General features: G+C 36.6%; 1 protein-coding gene across 6 annotated transcripts in view; it reads left to right on the top strand.

Moving 5' to 3' along the window:
* The window catches only part of SOX6 (SRY-box transcription factor 6), a 381,266-nt gene that overhangs the window by 34,220 nt on the left and 322,348 nt on the right, over positions 1–24,698 (top strand). For 5 of the 6 annotated variants that reach the window (XM_063331731.1, XM_063331728.1, XM_063331729.1 and 2 more), the window contains one exon: positions 23,026–23,096. The gene's annotated coding sequence lies outside the window, so the exon portion shown is untranslated. Of the gene's footprint in view, positions 1–7,430; positions 7,466–23,025; positions 23,097–24,698 lie in introns of those variants that run through there. The other variant, XM_063331732.1, reaches the window with a different exon arrangement.

Below are 24,698 nucleotides of genomic sequence, written 5' to 3'. Positions count from 1 at the left end.
CCTTATTGACCATTTAAAGTGCTTAATATTTCTAGGTGAACTCATGCTTTGAGGAGGTTTGTCCAGAAAAACATTTCAAAAAGCAGTTAAAAAGAACAGTGTGGAAATTTGCAAGTCAAACTATGATTTATAATATTATTTTTATAAGTAGCAACCGCAAAAATAATCGTATTGCTGGAGCCAACAGCAGTATTTTGAAATGGTAGGATCTAATGTATGAGGTTATTGCATATGAATGGAGAGATATGTTATTGCAATGATATATTTTATTACTTGCTTCTGTTTTTATTAAGGATAATGAAAACCTTCTGTTTGGCCCTGTGAACAAAACTAATGTGACCTTTCATGTGACCCACCTGTTGTGCTTTCACAATCGATAATAGTTACCTCATGTTAGGGTGATCTGGAAAATAACAGTGTGCCAGCACCACAGAAAATAACATTTGTATTTCTGTAGTTTGGATTTGTATTTGCCTCAGATCTGAAATTAAGGAAAATATAGGTTATCTAACAAAATGCTTAAAAGGCAAAATATTATTGTACGAGCATTGCCTGTATTACTAGCATATACGTTTTCAAAGGCATTCAGCTGCTGAATCATAGCTGTAAATTTGCAGATTTGGCTTAAATCAATGATGGTGGGAAAGTCCAGTTAGCTGTTCTGAAAGTTGGGAGAGTACGTAAATTTAAAAAGTCAGTATATATAGATGCAAGTTTTCCTACTTATTAATTTAAAAAATGACTTTTTTCCTGTTTCATGTAGTACACAGTACTTACTTATTTTGAGTGGAAAATCTTAAAAGGCTGAATTATTTCTAGACATTATTCTTCCAGTTGTATTTAGGTCTTGATTCTGGAAACAAACATTTAACATGAAAAGCAAAATGTTTTTCTAGGGGTGCCTGATAAATGTATTAGACTTGTATTGGGATGACTTATAGATCATGGGCATAAGGATTTGCAGGATCAGGACCCTAATTTCAAAGAGGTTTTCACATGTGGATTTGAAGTACATGTGCTACTGCTGAATTTGCTCGACAGACCAGAAAGGCTCTTTCCCTTTGGAGCCCTTATGGTTTATCTGGTCAATGGCTTGCAAGCTAAGAAGGATTTACACATTGGATCAATGATCCATGAAATAAGGGGGATTTCCACAATGTCTGTCAGTGACAAGTTACAGTGTGGCCACACAGTACGCATTTTCAGAATTAATATGCATTCAGAAGTATGTATCTGTATAAATGATTATTATGTGATACTGCCTAATGGTTAGGGAAGTATATAAATAATGTATTATGTGTATTAGAGGAGCCTTTGTCATTCCTCTCTTTCTTTTGCTTGGATTGAAAAATGTGCACGTACATTCCGTGTTCTGTGCCAATAGTCTATGTTGTTGTACATGCACCAACAAAAATTAGACCCAGTTAACACAAGAAATGTCTCAGTACTACCCTTACCCGCCTCAAGTCACCTCAGTGAATTTTTTCGCTTCTGACCAAGTAGATGTCGTAGGTCCTGAAGATCAGCAGTTGCCTGCAGTGACAAAATGACGTCAAATGTCCTAAAATGAAAGTGTCCTCTCACCAGCAGCTTTGTGGTGAAGCCATGAGACTGTCAGTTTGAGTGCCTCCTGATGGCAACTGCTAAGTTATGACATGGGGAGAGAGGTATCCTACTAAGTAGGCAGGGCTTGATCAAAAGCCCCTTTGAAGTCAATGGAAAGATTCCTATTGACTTAAACAGGCTTTGGAACAAGCCCTTAATTATGAGGTACTCAATCACACACGTGATAAGCTTCTTATTGCCTAATTAAGTACAGTGGTAACTTTAGATCTATGACCCTTATGTAGGTTGGACCCTTTATCTTCCAGAAGCTCCATACTACAAACTGACCAACCAGCGAGAGCAACGTACCAGGTCCTTATCCTCAGTTCCTTCTCTTCCCTTAAGGATCTAACCCTAAGCTGCAGTTTTCAGCTCTGCTGCTTTTAGTTTGGCTCATACCTTCTGTTCCCCATTATCCTACTGTAATGAAGAGGACAGGGTGCACTGTTCAGTAAACCTCAAATCTTGTCCGTAAACCTGGCAAAGTTCTCAGGACCAGCAGCAGACAGATGGCCGTGCAGAAACCCTCTGTGTCTGGATCTGATCCTTGCCAGAGTGCCTGTTTCAACTATACTAGCAAGAACACTCTGGTTTCAGTGAGACTTCTTCATTACAGAGAAGGCTAAATGGTGTAAATGGTGCAGCCTGGAGCTGCCATCGCCAATGGGAACATCATCCAGAGAGGCAAAACAAGCCTGTCTTGGCCTTCTTCCTCTTCAGTCCATTTGTTGACTGCTTGGTATGCACAAGAAAGCCTCCAGGGAGTACATTGCTATGGAAAGCAAATGCTGTTAACAAAGTCAAATGATTCTTACAGAAGATGCTTGACGGAGTTTTACTACAGTTTACCTTGTGCAGTATATAAAGGATCACTGGGTATTCTTTGGAAATAAGAGAGTGTTAGCACCAGGATAAGCAAGTTACAGGTTGAAAAGACAGCTTATAGGGTGCCTCACCCAGCTGTTTTTAAGTCACCTGGATTTCAGTGTTTCTGGTTATTCTTTTGAAGTTTCTCTTAAAAAATGTTTTGTTGAGATAATTTAAGTCATTAACAGGCAGGCACGTCATACTGCAACAAACCAAAATCTGTAGTAGGATATCTTGCACCTGGTTTTCAGTAATGGTGGGGTTCTGTGACTTCATATCAGAATTTTCCAGGACTGCTGGCAGTAGTGTTTTTAATCACACTTGTTAAACCAGTGTGATTGTTTTATTTAGAGACAGCTTGGAAGAGGGAAACATATGAAACAATCCTTTCCACAAGTTTTTGATGGACATCTATTTGGTTATGTTCTCTCTGTCTGTGAGGTTTGAGGTTAGGGTCAGAAAAAACAGAAAATGCCAGAGGCTTGTATTGTGCTTTTAACCTCTTTCTTTGCTTTTTGTAACTACTTGTCTTATCAAAATCTAATTTAGATTCTGAGCTGCTTAGATTCTAAGCAATCTGTGGCAGGACTTACGTCTTAAATTTTTAACAGGCAAGCCATTTTCACTCTGCCCTGTGTTTGGTTATTCAAGGTCAAGGCACCCAAAAAGGCCTCATTTTTAAATGGTGAATGGGCAGGGTTTTCTGACAGTCAAGTATCTAGAAAGGTGTCTTTGTACCACTAGTAAATTTTTTTTTGAATGCTGAAAAGACCTATATCTTTTATTTATCTTTGAAGTACTCAGTCCATATTGAAGATAAAGAAGAGAGTGCAGATTGGCGTTTCCACTTAGTGCAGATAAACAGCATTAGTTTTTATGCTTTGAAAAAATAATACTGATATTTGGTTAAAAAAACCACAGTATTTTTCATATACTAGAAATATTTCTGTCAGCCATTCATCTAAAACATGTTGTTCTCTTCCCAGATCTTTTCCCTGTTGTGTCCTTATTGCAGCAATCATCAAACCATTTGAAGAGTTTAATTTAGACTGAAATGATTCTCCATAGAATAAACAGAATATCTCACCTGTGAAGGATGATTACATTTTCTAAATTTGTTTAAAAAGGAAGGACCTTCATAATTCACAAGTGTTCTACTTGCAGGTTTTATGGTAGAGAAATCTTACATACTTCAGGTCTGAAAATATAGCACTGCTGTGCTATTAGCAATTTAATCTTTCATATTGGCACTGAAAGAGTAAGGGTCAGTGTTGTGATTTGAGCCATCACCAGGCCATATATTACTATTCTTTTACTGTGAAAATACTTTTTTCTGGTTATTTTAGCACTCACAATGTGCTGTGTTAAATAAGGGCATTTCGGGTGTCTTTAACAAATGACGCATTAAAAGGCAGTTGTGGTACAGGTGTAGGTAAGACTAGGCAAAACCAGGGATACCTTGTGAGAGTATTACCTTAGAGTTCTGGTGTATCTTCCACTTGTGTGGGTACTTCCCATCTGCTTTTTGCGTACAGCTGAGTCTATTGAGTTGCTGTTTAAGCTGCTCGGTTTTGGTGAATAGTTCATTCAGGTATGTCACTTGCACAAGTCTAATTGAATGCGTTTAAGGATGGAGAGTCAAATTCTTCACCTGCACACATTCTCACTTTGCCCAGCAGCAACAGTGGTGCTGATTTACTTTGCAAATAAGAACAGCCTTGCCAGGAAGTGTGCAAATGAATTTCCATGGCATTCAGGGCAAGAACAAAATCAGAGGATGCACTGTGTATGTCTCAGCTGTCTCTTGCAGCCCATACAGGAGTTGTATGGCTTTGCTGGCTACCAAAGCTGAAGGTCCTCAGTGATGGCCTCCAGTCAGATCTGTGTCGCTACCAACCCTGTTACTCCAGATCGTCTCAAACTGTGTAACACACACAAATAGCTAATCCATTTATGCAGCAGCATCTGGCTAGTCCAGATTTCCAGTAAGAACAGGGTCTTTCAATAAGATTTCTGTTTGTCTGATTTGTTAAACACCCAATGCTCTCTCCTCTGTAATTAAACAGATATTTAGATGTCATATTCTATATATCTGCATCTATGGAAAGATATGTTTCATATACTTTGTCTGCCTGAATTTGTGAATTTCCATGCATTTGTTTAGAGGGTGAAAAGCTTTGCTAAGCATCTGAAACAGGCCAAATATGCTACTGTTGCTGTTTCTTAGGTCTTTTACATAACCCAGATATTTTCTTTTTTGACAGTTACATTTTTTTTTGCTCTCTTTATAATCGGTTATATTTTTCTCTATTTAAAGCTATGTTAAACTTGCATATTTGAATGTTTGCTATTGGTTGATCGTTCCTTATAGCTATTACCTAGCTTGCAAGTTCAAGGAATTTTTTCAGTATATTTTCAGCAGCTCATAAGATAGGAAATGTCAACGTTTTCAATGTAAAATTAGTCATGTGTGCTTTTATTTTTGGGGTTAAACTTGAGACTCTGTAGAACCGGTTTTTGACAACATCTTTAGGAAAATCAGGGTCATCTCAAGATGGAGTCTTACAAAGTGATTGGCTACTTTAAGAGCAGATTTACTTTACATACTATTAAATACCTGCTGCAGTTTAGTGCAGTTGTGTATATTCTTATTTCATCTTACTTTTCCTTGAAAGACTTGTCTATCTTTTTCTTTTGCGTATTCAGGATTCCCCGTGTCTCTGCTTCTCTGCGTTGCCTTCCGCCTTTTCACAGGAACAGAGTTCTGTTCATCCTGTCATATTCATTCTGTATTAAAAACAGTATCCCAAAGTCAAAGGGCAGTTTTGAATGCAGTAGTCTGGCCAAAAATATATTGGTGTGACAGGATTTCTGTTCATAAAAAGCAGGGAGAAAAAAAAATTGAGGGGAAAAAAAAGACTGAGCTTATAGATTCCCTTAGGATTTTAAAAATTGAAGAAAGGTAAAGAGTCATGTTCTTATTTTTCTTGAATATCTCTCAGTTCAGGAGTATTTTGTATGTATCTGGCTAGTTGTGAATTTAAATATGTGTGTACTTGTTTGTGAAAACATGTTTTATAATTTGAAGTTATATAGTCTGTTAACTAAAATAATACCCCCAAAAGCAGTTAGTCTGCCATAAACGACATAGCTCAGCTTTTATATCCTCTGTTCATCAAAAGAACCGATGAAAATTTCATTCTAAATGACAGCCAAGTAGCTAGAAAAATAAACTAAAGACTGCTGATTCCAGAGCTCAAGCAACACAATAATTTGCTAAGGCTAATACGGTTGGCTGTAACTTGATCGTATATAGATCAATTGATGATATTCTAGATTAATTTATCATGTGACTGACTTGCACTTGCAGTTCTAAATTCCAGGAAAATATCTACATAGAGTTTAGTGAAAAATAGCATATTTAGTTCAATGCAGATGTTTTGCAGCCAGTGATGGAAGTGCTTCCTAAGTATATGGGAAGTTGAGAAACACATAATAGGATAAATATGTTTTATTATTGGCAGACTTCAGCGTTTTTTATTTGAAGTTTGGAAAAGGGATTATCGTCTCTCATATGAATTTGTATTACAATTATAATTAATTGTAATAAGGAGGAGCTTCAGATGCATTCAGAATTAAACAGAATTGAATAATTTTTGACCAGATTTGAAAAAAGTTATTCTTCTGGGCTATACTGTTAAGGATTTTGTTCCTTATCCTTTCCTTCCTTTTTCCTCTTTGCTCCTTCCCTGTTCCTTGCCATTAAATGGCAGGATTGTTTTAATTGTTTAAAGGAGAGGGGATTGTGGACAATTCTGGAGTGCCAGCTTCTGTACCTAAGCCTTGCTGGCTTACCGAGCTTTTCCAGTTCACTGATGCAAGTGCAAGCATTGAATGGTTCATATACAGCTCTAATTCCAACTTATTTGGGAGTTATTTCTTGAATGGCCTAATTTTACATATGATTAGTTTTTAATTCTTAAATCACAACATAAACTGTATGTATTATATTACTATAAAAGTATGTAGGACACGATTAACTCAAAGTGTGAGTCTGTTTGTCTTCTTACACCAGTGTGCCACCACCGTGGCTTCTGTGGGAACTCCCAGTTTGCAGCTGAAGGCAGAATTCATCCTGAAGCAAAAAAAAAAAAAAAAAAAAAAAGTGATGCAGATTTTTAGGATGTGAAAAGAATAACATTACAAGATACATAACTATAGCAAGGCATAACAAGAAAATTATGTTTCCGTGAAAAGCAGACTGCAGTTATTTCTGGTCTGATCCTGGTTTCTGATTCACAGTTGTGAAGGCCAAAAAATATAGAAATGCATATATTTGTGCATGGGGAGGACTTGGGAAATCTCTGCTGGGTCCTGTTCCCATTTGTGTAGGTAAGAATAGGGTCAGACAATGTATCTTGCTCTGTTTATATCCATCAGCTTCTCTTTTCTTCCATTGGAGCACAATTATAGAAAAAACCGTGCACTGGGCTCCTCACTAGCTCATATGCTTTGCAAAAAGTGTCCATTTTTCAGAGCTGGTAACTCAGTCTTAACATGCTTGAGGAATTTAGGACTACTACTATCTCATGTCATTGCTTGTACAGAATTTGCATCAAAAATATGCCAGAATGTATCACTTTTATAAATGGTAAACTGCTAGTTTTATTAGAAAAGGTAAAGCAAGGACCTATCATATGCAGATTACTTTTTTTTCAATTGAAGTGGAGATGTAAGGATGTCTCTTTTTTTTAAATATAGACATTAAACCTAATTACTTTGTCTCATAGCAAATGAGACACCACTGTTTCTGTGAAGTTAACATGTAGAAAAACTGAAGTAATACATTAGTGAATCTGCTCCTTTGTATTTGGGCTTTTCTAGATGCTGTGAAATTTAAACCAAAATACTAATTCCATTGGCCTGAAAACACCAACATCTTTCCCTGTGAAAGTTTTTCTGATGTTATAGCAGTTGCTCAAGATTCTAAGGTGTAAGTTGAATGATTTCTCAATTTTTATGCATTTTAATTCAATTGTTCCTTTTGGGGGTGGTGTTTTATCATCACATTATGGCTTCTACATGTCACTGTGATGACAGTAGTTGAAATAACAGGGACACCCCATAATGCTTTTGTAAGGTGACAGTAATCTGATCATCCTTCCTGAAAGTAAATACTTTTGTTCTTTTAACTTGTTGGTAGAGACTTAAGGAAGTCACGCTGATGCTCAAAAGATACGAGAATATGACGTGATAATAATTTGCTACTTGATACAATAGTATTAGCTATGATAAAATTAAAGGGAAAACCACCATATTTGTTTTTTAAATCTCTGATGTTAGGAAATCTGCTCTGAGATCCTGTATAAAAATAAGGATGTAATATGCAGTTTGTTTTTGCCAACAGATGAGATCTATACTCTTTGGAGTGTCACCCAATGAGAATGACATTCTATGTAGTCAAATGTTTATTTACTTGCTCATATATTACATTTTGTCCATCTGATGGCTTGTCTAATAAGGATGAACACAATCGTGATTCCTTAGATTGCCATATGCACTCATAGATCTCTTCACAAAATTTACTATTTCTAATTTCTCACTTTCATTAGTTCCACTGCCTTTTACTATTGTGCAGATATGTTTTTGTGTTATTACATATTATATCCATCTCCTGTTTGCATCTCACTATTATAATTTCATTAGACTTGTTTCTTCAGAATGTTGTTTTATTGAGGGACTAACCTTGCAAAGTTACTTGCAATAACAGATTGTTTAATTTCCATCCAAATTTCTTACAGAACTTTCTTAGAATTTTTTTGGTAATTTTTTTTTTCAGTTCTCCATGTTTACAATTATCTAATATGTTATTCTTTTGCTGTACCAGTCCAAATACTGATCCAAAATTTTGATGGGTGCAAATCCCTGTCCTGGTTGGCTCATTTTGATCTGAAAACCTGTGTTTCCCGGTTTATATATTATTGTAGTACTTTAAAGGTTTCCATGCCATATGGAGTGCAGCAGCCTTTTTGTTTCATGTGGAACTTGTAGTTTTCATTTGGGATATATTTTCTACACTGTGCTATTTTTTTTTTAAATATTTGCCTGTTGCTTTTTTCACATATTTTTACTAATTTTGACATCAACCAGACTAATACTATGTGTGTTCAGTAAGCATTAGTCTTTGAGAAAAGCATTTTTTTCCACTTAGCATGCTATATAAAGTAAATACCTTAGAGTATGTGTTTCAATAGGTTTGCATCATTTTGTTTCCTTGAATATGGGATTCTTGTAAGGCGAGGAACATAAAATGTAAACCTATCTTCAGAATTCCCAAAGTGACTGAAATGTCTAGATTTGAGAATTATTGGTCATGGCTTTGAGCTCTCTGATTATTTTTGTGTGTGTGCTATCCATACTGTCCTGAGAAAGCTGAGAATAACATCATTACTGCATAGAAATTTTCACCTTTCCCCACAAATTTTATTGGCAGAAATGAATAAAATAAGTGAATTAAAGGCAATCTGCAAGAGAGACTTATTAATGCTCTTGGAAGTATGTTCAATGCTCTCATCATGTTTTCTTTTATGTAGATCTTGAAAACCAAGAGCCAAAAAGAATTGTGGTATCATTCAGGAGTAGTCCGTGTTCCTGTCCTCTCCCTTTGTTTTTCAGACTTTCCTGTATTTTAAGCTGAGCTTATATTATTATTGTATGTGCAGGCACTGAAAAAAAATGTGTTGGGAAAGTCTGGTGTGAAATATTCTCGATATTATTCTTCTTCAGAGTATTATTGTGAAATGGCTTTGGTTCCTTTTGCTTCTAGTAGTTTAATTTCTGGTGGATCGTTAGTTTATTTCAGAGCCAGGGACCTTAAAAGAAACTGAGTCTCAAACTAAGGTAATTCAGTTTACCCCTTATCCATTAGATAATGCTCTGAATCATCAACATATAGGGGAAACATGGAGTAACGGAACTGGTAAGAGGTATCTGGCATGTGAAGGTGAGGACAGCTGAAAGTGAAAACGTTCCTTCTTTCTATTCTTGTAGGACTTCCTAGGATAGAAGTCAAATTCTGGTGTGTTGAAATTTCCTTTTGAGGCTGTGCTTTGGCAAGATGCTCTTTGTTGCTTATAAAATGACTAAAGTGTCTACCAAATGCAAGTGCCAAGTCAAAATATGTTCTGTATTTTGGTAATTGTGCAGAAAGAACACCAGATGGTTCTGATGATGAAGTGCTTTGGGTGGGATCACCAAGTTTTAATGAATGGCAAACTCCAAAGGCTTAATTACCAACCTCTGTAGCAGCATACTTTTTAATCAGAGTGGACAAGTTATTCTCAGACACAGAAAAGAATGAAACCTATATTTCTTTATATGTAGCTGAGTAAACCCCACTTCTCTGTAAGCTTATCTGAAATTCAGAATACTTAGGCCTAATAGTAAGGGTGCCAAAGTATGTTTCCAAAGTGGAAAAACTATATTATGAACAATACTGGTTTTGAGTAGCTTGGTATTTTCCCAGCATGCTCAGTTTTCACAGTGTGCTGTTAATATATAATTCTCCTACAATATGAATATATCCTACATATTGGGTTCAGGTGTATAATGATGATATTTATTTTTCATGTCTAGTCTGGGATGGCTACAGAATGGTCTGTTCTTTTAGAAGATTTTCCCGTTGGAGGAATTGGAAAGGCCACATCTAGAGAGTAGAGAAACTCAGAAATTAAATAGCAGATCACACAGCACTTTTTATAAGTCCCACAATGTTGCTTGATTTCATAAAGTAAGCCCATACAGGTTGGAAGTATTAAGTGATTTGCCTCTGCAGTGTTAAAATTTGACTTTAAATTTTAATACCTTCCAGCTAGCCCTAATAACAGCATAGCAGTAACTTGTGTGCTGTAATCACAGAGAACTTTGTATGTATTTGAATGAAGTGTTCCGGTATGATTTTTTTTTTCTTGCACCTGTATGATATGTTTGCTAAATCCTTGTGATGTTAGAGAACCTAGTGATGTCAGTATTTGCTTCCAGTTTTTACACAAGAATAGTATTACCCTTGTCTGAAACTCTAGTTGTTATTGTCGTTGAGATCATTGAAAGTTTCACCATTGACTGCAGCGTAATTATAGGGTCAGCTTGTTGAAATACATCTTGGATGAGGCGTAGTTGAGATAATTAGGCCAAGTACAGCCATCACTTATCTCATGGAAGTTCTTTGGCTTCTGCAGGATTGGACTGGTACAACTGTCAAATGCTGTGAAATTTGAGTTTTATAAAATGCGAGGATCCTGCTGCTTATGTTGCCATATAACAGTGAACAAAACCAGAAGGGCCTAATTGTTTATGATTTTAGACCCTCTTATTGTGTCTGCAGGAGCCAGGTTTTAAAGATTGTTGGGACTTGCTGTAGAACACAGCTGCTTCTCCAGGTAGGGAGATGTAACAAGAAGAGTACCATATATGATTGATGGGAGATTCTCTTGTTGGCATTGAGCCACTTTCTAAATTTTTTGATATAATTATGTCTTAATTTTTGTACATGCACTTAAGCAACTTGTGATTAGTTAATCTTAAAATCGGAGTTGGCATGCTTACAGAGAGGATTCATCTGACTTCTAAGAGCAATGCATTTTTTTATACTTATAACTTTTAAAATGTTTTAATAGTATTTTTACTGATTTTTGCAAAGCTCTACATGTTTTAGACTGGGATTCTGTTGTCTCCGATCTTGTTGAGTAAGAATCTTACTCCCCAATTTTCAAGGAGGTGACTTGCTATTAAGGTGTTACTTAATTGTACAAACAATGCCTGTACAGGGTGACAGTATTAGAAATGTGTATTGATTGATCTCCCTTCTAGATCCTCAAATTATGACTTGAAAGTTCCACAAGCTTTATGTTGGCACTTTGTACAGAGGAAACTATCATCCAACTGTAGTATTTTAAAATATCTATTTCTTTTAAGGTACTTTAAAATTTCATCTGGAAACATTATATAGGTGCACAATGTATTCTTTTGGTGATTAATAATAGTAGTGCTTGACTTTGTGGTGAATTACCAGGTATTAATAATTCAGCAAAATTGTGAAAATTTCCAAGGGATTCTTTATTTCATTGGGATGACAGAATATTTAGCAAAATCACAGAATCACAGAATGGTTCAGGTTGGAAGGGGCCATAAAGATCATCTAGTTCCAACCCTTTATGGCAATTTACACAACACTGAGAACAATGGGATCTTGAATGTACCTGTGGTACCACCCTGGTGCACTTAGCTAGAAGGAAAGTGATGGGTTAAGTTATTTGGAAGCAAGGAGTAGTTAGCAATAAAATAACTGAAGTTATAAATGTGCTCATTGGAACTATAACTAATATTTTATAGTTTCTTAAATAAAGAGAAGAATAAGGGTTAAAAACTTTGTGAAGTGTGAAAGATGATCTATAGATGTGATTTTTAGTTCTTGAGAGTGGCTTTGGCTAAGACTTTAAACCCTTTCTTTTTCCTTGGTTCTCCAGAAAGTTTTATTGTAAGTTTACTTATATGTAAGTAATAAACTTTGTACTGGATTCCAAAGGGTGCATATCTCAGAAAAAGAGGGCAGTCACCTGGAAAAAGAGAAATTTCTAGCTCGAAGAAGCAAAGTATGTCTAGTTAAAGTAAAATAACAGGAATCAGAAAATTTTACCAAAAAAAAGAAAAGAAAAAAAGAAAGCAACCTACATACTTTATAGTTGCTGGGGAGTAGTTATAACTTGTGCTGTAATGATTTCTGATGGATGTTGCTGTAATGTTCACTCCAGTGTTCGTTAGAAAGAAAGCGGAGAAAACAACACCCTAAAATTCCACAGCAATAGCTGCTTCATTTAGCACAAGACAGAAACAAATTTGAAGCACTTCCTAAAGAACTTTCTTTTTAAAGAAATATAAATTATTCCCTGTATGTTTTTCTTCTCTCGTTCATTTTTTTTCCTTTTGTTTAGTTAAACCAGTGATAAGATCTTGTAATGGGACACGTCAGGCTGATGAGTTAATTTTGTAAAATTTTGAGGTTTGCTATCCAGATTAATGCCAACTTTTTGAGTGCGCGATTTTTTTTTTTTTTTTTTTAAGATGAGTATTGCATTTACATTTTTGAAATATCGTATGTAAAGCACCTAGTAGCCACCCCTCTAGCCATCAGCTTTTCATTGCTGCTTGTCAGTATCATGCTGAGGGCAGGTGCAGATAGCCTGAGGCTCAGAGATGTTGAGCAATGCTAGTAAATGCCTGGAGATACGGTTTTATATGACTACGTGAAGAGGCTAGGAATCATTTTCAGCACGTGAAAAACAGAACCCTTCCCCCAAACTTGTTTTTAAATTTGTAGCTTAGGACAGCCTGTCCTAAAGTGCAGGCGACCTCTGACTCCAAGATCAACAGTTTACTAATATGTGATCTCTATACACAGTACAAAAAACAAACTATGAACATAAGCCTGATCTTTATGGGCTAATAAAAAGTAGTGCTTTAGCATTTTAACCTGCTTGACTGATGGTACCCATGATTGGTCTTAACATGAATTGGAGCTAGGGGTTGTTGTATCGTTTATTTGATGGGCAGTATTGCCTGCAAGGATTTCTATGTATGGTGAACACATTTCAGTTCTGGTTTCAAAATACCAGAGGTGAACGCTGCAGAAAAAAACAGGAAATAAAAGTCTTTAGATGACAGGTAACAAGAACAGGTATTGTTCAAAATCACAAACAAGAATTTGACAGAGATGTCATAGGTGAAAATCAGAAGAAACTAGGGCTTCACCTAAATTTCTGTTTCAAGGTGTACTCTTCCCTTAAACATAACTTTTTGCTTCCTTTTTTAACTTACAAAGTAGTCATGCTTTAGGAGAGACCGAAGGGAGGTTTTTGTTTTGAGGGCTTGGTGAGGTAACGTCAGTTTTTTAAAAATGTGATTTATTTGTCCAGCAGGTGAGAGTTAGTTGTCTTCAGGACTGATTATTGTAGATAATCACAAATAGAATGGTCCTTTGGGCAGAATACAAAGCCATATCCTTGCTGGTAGCAGTCTGTGCTGCATACTTGGGGAACCATTTTCTGACAGAGGATACATGTGCAAGATGGGATTCTAATTGACTGAATGGATCCTTGAAGAAAGAAGTTTTATTTACTTGTAATTCTTCTAAGGTGAAATTAAAATGAGAGCACCTGGACCTCCTTTTCTCTGGTTATAGTGTCAGGAGAAATGAATTCAAAAGTCGGAGTTGAGAGGGGAAGCTAGTATATGAAGGGTTTTTTTTCCTTTGTTTTTCTTTTTTTTTTTTTTCTTTTTTTTTTTTAAGACTTAAGCTATAATTATTATGTTTCAGGATTTCGGGGGAAAAATACCCCTAAGATGTGTAGTAAGGAGCTTTTGTCCCTCAGGGAATCCAGGGAAGTAGACCTGAAGGCAGATATTTTTAAGGCCTTCTAATTGATTTTTATGTCCTACTTAACTAGCTTTGAAAATCTGAGCTTCAGTAATATGATACTCTCCAATACAGAACCCCAATATTTTGTCTGGATTAACACTAGTTTCAATGGGAGCAAATGGCACACTTACGTTATATTGTAATATTAAAAAATGGATTTGTCACAAAAAAAATGTGAGCATGTGTACAGATGACAGCTCCTGGCCATTTAGTTCACAACCTGCTTACATTAAATTCTGAAGGTAAGGGTACATTGTTGCATTTTTATTGTTCTTTTTTTTTTTAATTTTCTTTCTTTCCTTTTTTTTTTTTTTAAAATCAAAACCACCAATCTCTATTTTTTCTGTTGTGTTAGTGCACCGTAGTTGTGACAGGTTGAATCTCTGATTTTCAGGGACTTTTCAAATCCAATTGCTACGTGGTATATTTATGCTGGAATGTTAGACGTGGTACTGTGTTCCCATGCGCTAGTATTATTGTTGATATCTCAAAAATACCAGATAGGCATTTCAACTGTCTTACCATTTCAAGTTCTTGGAAGTAATGGTAAAGCTGGACTTTCCCAATTAATGCTTCCTCCCCACTATCTCTTTGCTTGAGGGCTTTAGTTTCCTGTTTAAGAGGTTTCTTGTTACTACTCCAAGCCTTGTTTATGCATATGTAGCTATTACACTATCAGAAATTGTGCCAAGGAGTTTGCATCTGGTAAGTGTAGCGCAAGTACAAATTAGTAGGTGTTTGAGTCAAAGTCCAGTGAAAGAACTTGATGAAGATGCGTCCTAAATGCGTTCTGTATTCTGTGTGCAGCAGCTTGAGACCTTGAGCAGTGCCGTATGATGACTCAAAGCCTCTCATGCCATTTAACTGTTCACAGCTCTATGTAATTCTTGGTGCTTTGTCTAGCAAGGAAAATACAGTCACGGAATTTATTTTTATTTTTCTTTCCAAAAAGACTGTTTATTTGCTCAGAGGAGGTCAGCAATTGTAGATAAAATTTAAAAAAATACATAGATAATATATAAAAAATTGGGGATAAAGTGAATATGTTCCTGTAAATATAGATCGTTGATTTGAATCGCAAATCAATGTGATTCCATCCTGTTGTGTAATTGAATTTCAATTTAGTTCAATCCAGAGCTCATGAAGCTCATTAAAGAGACTTAACTGCATGCTAAATTATGGTTTGAATAACATTTTATACTTTTTTATACTGTCCTTTTCAGTCATATGACTGAGCTGAAAGAACATACCCTCTTTTAAATAAAGTAAGCCAATTCTTCAGTAAAATTAGTTTAAACATTGGTCTGAATATGAAAGAGCAGGAAACCTGACACGTTATGTATTCAAAAGATAAAGGGAGCCAAAAACTACTAATAGAATTTTAATACAATTTGCCAAGAAAAAATGCATTGGTGCGATAGGCTAACAGCTCCTGGTATGTGTGGTGGTGTTCTTCTGGAATGCAATTATTACCTAATGATAATATTATATAATAAACAAAAACATTGTTATTATTTTGTGTTAAAGTTGTACCCAGAGAACCCTTGTGAGGTTGTTTTACAGTAGCGCCCTGAGACCCTGTTACAGTTTCAAGTCTCTGCGCACACATAGGCAGAGATTAAAAAGCTATCATCCCAAACCGAGAAAGTACATTTGAGGCGCAGAGGGACAGAAGAGAAAAAAATAGCCCAACATTATAGTGGAGTTCAATGCCAGAGCTGCCATATCTGTCTTTGTGTGGCTGATTTCAAGAATTTTATGACAAATGTGAGTCTCTGAAGAGCGACCCTGGATGCCATTTCCAAACCATGTCCCTTCCGCATGGCTGCAAGGTGTAGGAAGTCACTTTCCAAGTGCAGTTTGTATTTGCTGTAAAACTCGTCCTGTATTTGATACATCCTTCTAACAGTACCACATATTGGAAGGGTTTCTGGTATTTGGAACACCAGTCCATATTTCTTGGGGCTTGTAATGCTGTAACTCTTCATTCTGGGCTTAATTTGCCTTGTAGTGCCTTCAGCACATAGATCTGTACATGTAAAAGCTACAGAAACATACCCGTTTTGAAAGCTTTCTCTGTTTTCTTTAATTCAGTCATATTGGTTAGGAATGACCCAGCCTGTGGCTATTAAAATGTCATGTAGCTCCACAAAAAGTTCAGAAGTGTTTATTGTGTCATAGCTACATCATGTGAGTGGCAGTGGGCTGGTGCAGGAACTGCTGGGCAATCTGAATCCCTTGATGTGGGAGCAGGGAGCCGGCAGCGCTTACCAGCCTGCTCCGGCCACTGAGGAGCTTTTTGCGATCTCCAACCCATGAGTTATAACTGGAGTTCCTCCTCTGCCTCCAGCCTTCCAAGCAGTGTGGTGTATGTCTTGTGGTTCTTATCTGCTTCAAAGTATGAGTACAGAGCTTATCAGATCTGGAATGCTGGCCCGTTTTCCTTTTATACGAAAGAATAAATACATATTTAGGTATTTCTTTCACCTACACAGCGAATTAGATGTTTTTTGGTGTTTTTCAAGTGTAACTTTAGTGGCAGGTATAATAATACATTTAAATTAGTTGTTGGATGTGTGCAGTACTTTTTTCATCAAAATCCTTTTTGGTCTTAACCTGATACTATGCTATGAAGTGATACAGCCCAAAAGACCTTAATTTTGTATTCTGTGTTCAGGTCCCACAGTGATTGGGTGCTTTATAGATATGCAGGCACACAGCAGAGAAACCTTCACGAGCTGCCTGTTGAAGACATAGTGCAATTTTGCAAGCACATGTGCGCTTACAAAAGAGATCATAAGAAGCTCTTATAGTCACTTATATAATATAATGCTGCCAGATCATGTGCTGCTACTGAGTGATACCCTTTTGGGAGAGACGGGGAACAACTGTTGAGTGGTGACGCTTGCAGGGTTCCTTATTTTAAGAGGTAGTTTACAGAAACACCGTCTATTGTATTTGTATGTCGACATGCTTTTTGTAGGCAGATGTGAGGTTGCTCTAAACTGGAAGTCATGTAGTTTACGTAAGTGCTAACCATAGCTAAACTGGATTAGAGTGGGTTTGTGGCCAGTCATCTCCAAGTGTGGGCAGAATGAGCTCACATCTCCCTGCAAAACTCTGTGGAGATGTGTCTTATTTTAGGTATTTTTTTGAGCATCGTTTCTGTAATAACGGCATCACAGCTTCTGGTATGTAGAATTGTAAAGCATCACTGTTAGAGAAGGAAGAAATAGCAGCTCCTTTTTGTGAATAAGGAACTAAGAAGCACAAAGAAACTCTTTTGCTGAAGGTCAAGCAGAAAATCTATAGCAAAGGCAGCGACTGAGTACAGAGCTTTGGAGACCAATGTTTACATCGTATGCACCGTGTTGTTCTTACCTCACTGTGATGCAACATGTGTTTTAAAATGACCAGTTGCGTAACAGGTGGTATGCTCTGATTCCTCCTTTGATAGATCATTTGGCTGCAATCTCTGTTACAGAGTACAAAAATCCAAATGAGGATCAAAGTAGAGGGACTATTCTTAAATGAAAAGCATTAGGGAAACAACATTGTGGTTGTTTTGTTTTGGTTGGGTTTTTTATGTTTGTTTGTTTTTTGGGTTTTTTTTTTTTTTTTTTTTTTGCTAATGCATGGAACCAAGGAGAGTAAACAGTTTAAGAAACAAGCCAGCAAAAGCAGTAAAACGCAATCCCGGGCCATTGAAGAGAAGTGACACAAAGGGAAGATAATAGGAATTTCCTTGTCTCTCTCGTAGAAAGTCTCATCTGTAGTGGTTAATTACTGTGTTTACTTTCCTGTTTTGAAATGATCATGTATGAAGAGTTTTCCATGTAAGTAACATATTCTTCATTGAATCATCTGGAAACTGTACCCTTTAACTCAAGTAAGATTTTTAGAAAGCCAACTTAAAGGATCTCGTCATAACAGCCTATGGCCCCCTTAATTTTTGAGATTGTGGCTAGGGGCTTACAGGCCATTAATGTTGTTTTAATTGTGAAATTTTGCACATTTCAGGCTGTGAAATTGCTATGTGATTCAGGCCCTAAATGTATAGCTTCATTTCTGTATTATTCCTTTTTCTCGTTTCACATCATGCTATAATTCTGAAAATAGTTTTTTAACAGTTGTTGAATGGTATGTATTTTAGTCCCAGCAGCCCACAATGATAGGCCACATTCTCAAATGATATAACATGATGCCATGCTTTTTACTAAATAACTGCTTCCATTTTTTACTTGCAGGCTTCCTTCGCACTCCCTGATGACTGTGCACAGAAAAGACAGACTACCTGTAGAGGCTCTATCTTAGAACAATCAGAATATTATAATTAAAGATTTTATAAAATAAGTAATTTTTTTTCTGCTTTCCAAAAGTGGTGAAATCTTAGTTCTGGAAACTAAAATGTCTTGGAATTATTAGAGCTGATGGTGCTTGGGTGAAAAGAGCACTATTTTATAAGTGACATTTGGCTGTTGATGGAATTTTCTTTGATTCATAACACTTAGGGCGTACAAAATCCTGCAGTTATTTAGTGATGTACATGATCTGTTTTATGCCCAGCAATCTCTTAGTGTCAATATGTGTTTGTAAGACAAGGAAAAGCTTAGCTTTTTAAAAAGGGAGTTATTTTGAAAGATTCTGTGAAATTGTTGGATGACTATACATTATTCTTAGTCAAGTCAATGAGAGATGGTTAAATTTATTAACCCATCTTTTAAACCAGGCCTGTGACTTTTTGGTGTTTGTGGACATGACCTTGGTCTTATTTCATGTTACCTGATGTTAGGACATATTTTGGTTTTGAATAAAATAACTCCAAACAAGCAAACAGTCAAACCCATGAAAATGGCTATGCTGTTTGCTTTTGAGCAAAATTTTTCATTTAAAATGTAGCCTTGTTTTAGCTTTCTGAAGTGGAATTTTTGAGGCAAATGAGGAGGTAATCAACCTTTGCTATTTTCATTGAAAGCTGGTTGCCTGAACCCTTAGGTTCTTTTGTAAATCCCTGTCTTTGTAGTTTCTTATTTTCCTGGTGTTGGCAGTTTGTGTTGTTTGGGATTTTATATTCTGCTTTCCGAGACTTGGGAGTCCATCGTGTGTTACCTCTGGGTGTTTTCAACAGCAAGTGTCACAGAAGTATAGCCAGTAAGTTCATCTAGATCTGCTATATCGCATCTCCATCTCCTTTTGCCTCGGTTTCCCTGCCTTACAGCTATGCTTCAACTTGTAGCTTGAAATGCTGATTAGTACCAGAGCACTGGAGTCACTGGCACACAGATTTTTGTCTTTACACTGTGTTTTTCCTCTGCCATCAAAAGTTTTGGCATTTTAACACAGTGGTAGAACAGAAAGTCAGCTATAGTAGAGGAAAAAGAAAACATAACCTTTTTAATTTGGTTCATGCTATGCGCTGATTTAAGTACGAAACATCTTTTGGCAAAGGTACCTGAAATCAGAGCATAGGTTGCTCTTTCTCACAGCTTTATTTTTCCCCTCTCGTAGTGCAACTGGGAGAGCCAGTCTTTGATGAGGATGCTAGCAACTTTCCAAACCAGAATCTGAAAGGCCTGCAGAAATTGCAGGTATTGAGAACATTTTGAGCACATTTTAACTGCAAAATATCTGAGTGAAGTTTCTGGTGGTACTTGTACCATTTAAATCAACAGAATACTTTGAAGAAAACTTTGTTCCTGTATATGTTTGTGCAAAAGCTGTTCAGCTGCGTAGTCCCCTGGAGTTCAACTCGAGACATCTGAAGTGAAAGCATAAATGGTTAAAGCTAACAGAATAAGGGCTAGACTTCTGAAAGGGTTAGGTCTTTCTTCTCAACATCAGTGGGAGCTGGCCTCCCGAACATCTTTAAAAACATGATGCAAGTTCTTTTATTGATAAAAGAGACAGGTATAAAAATTCACATGGAGCAACCGCTGACCTATATAGTATTAGTCCTTGGTCTGTTTTATTTATGTGATAAATTTTTATTATATGATTTGTATGGGATACACGTGATAGAAATTTTGTATTAAACTTTATGATGCTAGTGTTTGATGGACAGAGGGTTTTCTATGTGGATAAGAAAATAGTTGCTTGTTTTGTTTGTTTTAAAAAAAAAATTACCTGAAAAGCTAAAACAAAGAAAAGTGATGCAGGGCTATAGGACTACAGGTGTAAAAGAGGAAAAAAAAAAAAATTATCAACTGCTTCATCTAATTAGGTCATGAAGTTTGCTTTTTTGTTGTTGTTGTTTGTGTGTGTGTGTTAGCTATATTGTCTTTCTTTTGAGCCAGGAACTGTGCAAGGTAAAATAAGGCAGTAAGAAACAGGTATCATTTCCTTCTGTATAAACCCCAGGTACCTCATACTTGAATTTTCACTGCCAATAACTATTTCTAGTCAATTAGTTTGTTTTCAGTATTTTACTTATACTCTGGTTGTGTTGGTAGACTACTGCTATTACTGAACGCTTGATTGTAGTATTTTATTAAATTTACTAAGGGAATGTGGTTGAAGGAAAAGTCAGTTCTGTATGATATACTAAATCATAGAATGGTTTGAGTTGGAAGGGACCTTGAAGATCATCTAGTTCCTGCCCCTCTGCCATGGGCAGGGACACCTCCCACCAGACCAGGCTGCTCAAAGCCCCATCCAGCCTGGCCTTGAACACTTCCAGGGATGGGGCATCCACAACTTCCCTGGGCAACCTGTTCCAGTGTCTCACCACTCTCAGAGAAAAGAATTTCTTCCTAATATCTAATCTAAATCTACCCTCTTTTAGTTTAAAACCATTACCCTGTGTCCTGTCATGATACTCCCTGGTAAAGAGTCCCTCCCCATCCTTCCTGTAGGCCCCTTTAGGTACTGGAAGGCTGCTATAAGGTCTTCCTGGAGCCTTCTCTTCTCCAGGCTGAACAACCCCAACTCCCTCAGTCTGTCCTTACAGTATAGGTGCTCCAGCCCTCTCATCATCTTCGTGGCCCTCCTCTGGACTCGCTCCAACAGCTCTATGTACTTCTTTTGTTGGGGGCTCCAGAGCTGGACGTGGTATTCCAGGTGTGGTCTCACCAGAGCAGAGCAGAGTAGAGGCGCAGAATCACTTCCCTTGACCTGCTGGCCACGCTTCTTATAATGCAGCCCAGAACACAGTTGACTTCCTGGGCTGCAAGCGCGCATTGCCTGCTCATGCTGAGCTTCTCGTCCACTGTTATAGATATAACAGTCTAGCTCAGATGAGGCCATTTTGAATACAGTGTTGGGGCTGGGTTTTTTGGTCCTGTGTTTTCCACCCTGACCAGCTGTGTAATGGATAAGCCTGCAGCTTATTCCCTGTTCTGAGGTGTTATCTGAGCAACAAGCCTCCATTTGCTCAGGGTCGCTGGGTACGGTTAATCCCGTTCTGCCTTCTTCCTCACTTGCGCTGTTGCCATAAGAATCAAGGCCTCACATACGTATTATTCTGCAGGATTTTTTACGAAACTGAACTTTTTACCTGATAGATTAACAGAGTGCTAAAGCTAAATTTAAAATTTTGTGTATTTAACCTTTCCTCCTAATTGCTTGCCCAGAATAAAAGTTTGGTGCTTTGTTCCTAAATTCTCTACATGAGGTGGTGTGCATTAAAGTGTATTTATACCCTTTCAGATTAATTAACTGTGACCTTATGAACCACTGTCCTTGTTTAATTGGTGGCTCCAAAGCACACTAATGGCATAAATCAGCTGATAATGAGATTCAGACTTGCTTTTAAAATATATAATAACACTGCATTGATATAGCAAATGAGATTTGTTGACTCTCTGTTGGTGTTACAGGAGAGAAGACACAATTATATGTCTCCTTTCAGGATGGGGGAGGGCTTGGCTGGAATGAAGAATATGCACTTCAGGGTGGGTGTATGAAATAAGGAGGATATTCTACATCAAGATAAGTTTGGTATTCTCTCCTTGTCTCTAGGCAATGTGCAGTACTGGCTGGTGCACTTTAGGATACAGAAATGTTGTGGGAAGGTGTTTCTTAAAGATTACTGGAGGCTAACAAAAATGATGATTTCATCTTAAATATAGTTACATGTTTTTAAACTGAGCTTTTACCCACTGTTTTATGAACTGCAAATTAATCAGATGGCTCCCAGAGAACAAAAAGGTTTTGACCTAAACTAGTTGCCCAGGCTCCATTACTATTTTCAGTTTAATGTTACCCATATCCATCCTCACATTTGGAAAGAAAACAAGGGCTGTGCAACAAAGTTTCTTTGTTTTCGTAAGAACTAAAAATGTGCTGTATGTAGACCAAACAATAAAAATAAACTACTGAACTACCTTCTAATGCATGGGGGTTCTGGAGAGAGGAAACCATGGATATTTAGAGGCATAAAGTGAGTCATTGTGCTAGTTAAAGAATTTTATAAGGCGAGCTCTGTGGGTTTGAGTTGCATCTGTTACCTTTCCAACTAGAACTGAGGGGTATGCAGGAAAAAGAATGTTGGATTTAATCATGCCTTATAGTGAACACATTGTACTTAGGCTAAGCTTCTAACCGGGATCTAGAGTGTAGGAGAACAAAATCGTTAGTCTTTCTTTCTGTATGAATTTTGCCTTAGGTAGATTCCAGTTAAACGCACCTAAACAATATTATTTTACACCAGGTAAGCTGCAAAATGCTGTTAACACAATACTTTAAAAAAGTAATGAATGTTCTGTAACACTTGAAAAAGAAAAAGAAAAAAAAACAAGCAAAAAACCCCAACAAAAAAACCCAACCAGCCAAAAAAACCCTCACAGCTATTTTCCTTATTGAAAGATAACCATGCTTGCATTTATGACAGTTCTTAGAAGCCATAATGGACTGGGTTGCTATGGTGTGAGATACAGAACAATGAAATAATTGTTTCTCTTGGTATTGGCTTCCTGGAAACAAATTCTGCGTAAATTACTTGGCTGAAGTAGTGACAACAGGCTTGTGTTCTGTTTTATTTAGTTTATAGTTAAAAATCATAACTATTCTATAATAGTAAAACAGTAACATGTATCAGTTCTGGGCTTTCTTTGTTTCAACTTTTTTTCCTTTTATATTTTCAGGTCAGTTTCATGAATTCAAAAGCAACTTACCAGTGATTTCTGGGAGCTGGGGCTGATTTTCTTGTGTATTTGTAAGTATTTATTGATTAATTTTCCTGTTATGTGCATCTTTCTAATACTCTTTTAACATGAAGAATAGAAGCTATTTTAAGATATTGCTGTCATATCACAGTTTTAGAATATTCTTATATTAAGAAATGTACGTAACTACTAATAACGTACTTTTTGTAGCTTTTTTGCTACCAACTTATGCTTTAGTTATTCAGAGGGGCTACAGATGCTTGAATTAACAGTGAATATTCCTGTTATTTCAAGCCTTTCTTTGGTTTTCGTACTAATAATTATGAGAGAACAGTGCTGCTTACAGTAACACATCAGTTGTGACACTTGCTAACGACAGCAGTGCATCGTGCTATTGTGATGAAAATTATTTCTAGAAATGAACTGGGGCCGTGATTCAAGACTGAGAAGACTTTTAGAGGAAATGCTACATGGGTTTATTGAGGTAACATTAGGATGACCAGTATCTGCTGAACTGGGAATGTATTTTTATGTGCCCTGGAGAAAGCTGACCTTTATGGTGGCAACAAAAGGACTGAAACTGTAGCCATTTAGGCCATGGCCCAAGAATATGTTTCAGCATGTGCCCAAATTCAAATAAAGTAAATGGGACTATGCCTATGGGTAAATGCTTTGAGAAAGGTAAAGTTAGAGGAGAGGGTCTGGGAGCAAGATAGTTATTTACGCAACAAATAGAAAGCTTTCAGAATTGCTGTTTTGGATAGTCTTCAGCTTTGGTCAAGTATAATAAGGAAAAATCTAATGGGACTTAGACTTGTCATGATATAAATTATTGCAGTACCTCTTGTATGAAGTTGTATAAATGAAACCAATCTATGCAGCTTGTTATCTTAAGTCACAAATATAGTTTATGAATAAATATTTATTCAATCATTTGTGGAAAAAGATGTTCACAAAACTACATTCATCAGGGAAAAATATGGCTGGTTCTCCTCTCAATATGGAAATGTGTTCAATTTGTACTAACCCTTCCTCTTTACAAATGTTCATTTTCATATATAGTTTTGCTATTATATTTGCAGTTTTCTTCATTTACAGGTCAGCATCTTTTTAATAAGCATTGTCAGCCGTATTTAAAGAAAATATTGTTATCAAATAAAAAAACCAATTTTAAAAAAAACTATTACCATTGAAAAATAGTTCTGAGAAGGCAAAGTAAAGTGATTACTGAATTGAGAGCGAGGAATTTGTTGGGACTCTTTCTGGCTTTGCCACTGTGTTTTTCTCAAGCTATTAGTTAGGCTTTCTTTGCCTCATTTTTTCTCATCTATAAATGGAAATAGTAATATATCAGTTAATATAAACAGCACCTCATTATACCTTGATATGGAGTATACTTTCCAATCAAAGCAACGGAATAAATACAATGGTGAACTTCTTTGTGTGTACCAGGCTAATTGGGTGAGAACCTGTAAGTATTGTTTAATTCATGTTCATGTAGTATTATGAAGATATAAAGGGAGTTAGTAATGATATTGTGGACTCCTGATCTGAGTCCTGCTTTTCTTAGTTGACAACGACAAAAAGCTGTGGTAAACAGAATTGACATAAAAAGTATTTTGAAAACAATCTTTGTGTTTAGGTCAACCACG

This window comes from Chroicocephalus ridibundus, chromosome 4 (assembly GCF_963924245.1).
Source record: "Chroicocephalus ridibundus chromosome 4, bChrRid1.1, whole genome shotgun sequence".
Taxonomy (NCBI): domain Eukaryota; kingdom Metazoa; phylum Chordata; class Aves; order Charadriiformes; family Laridae; genus Chroicocephalus; species Chroicocephalus ridibundus.
The sequence above is the reverse complement of the archived record's forward strand: the minus strand, read 5'-3'. Positions and strand labels throughout refer to the sequence as shown.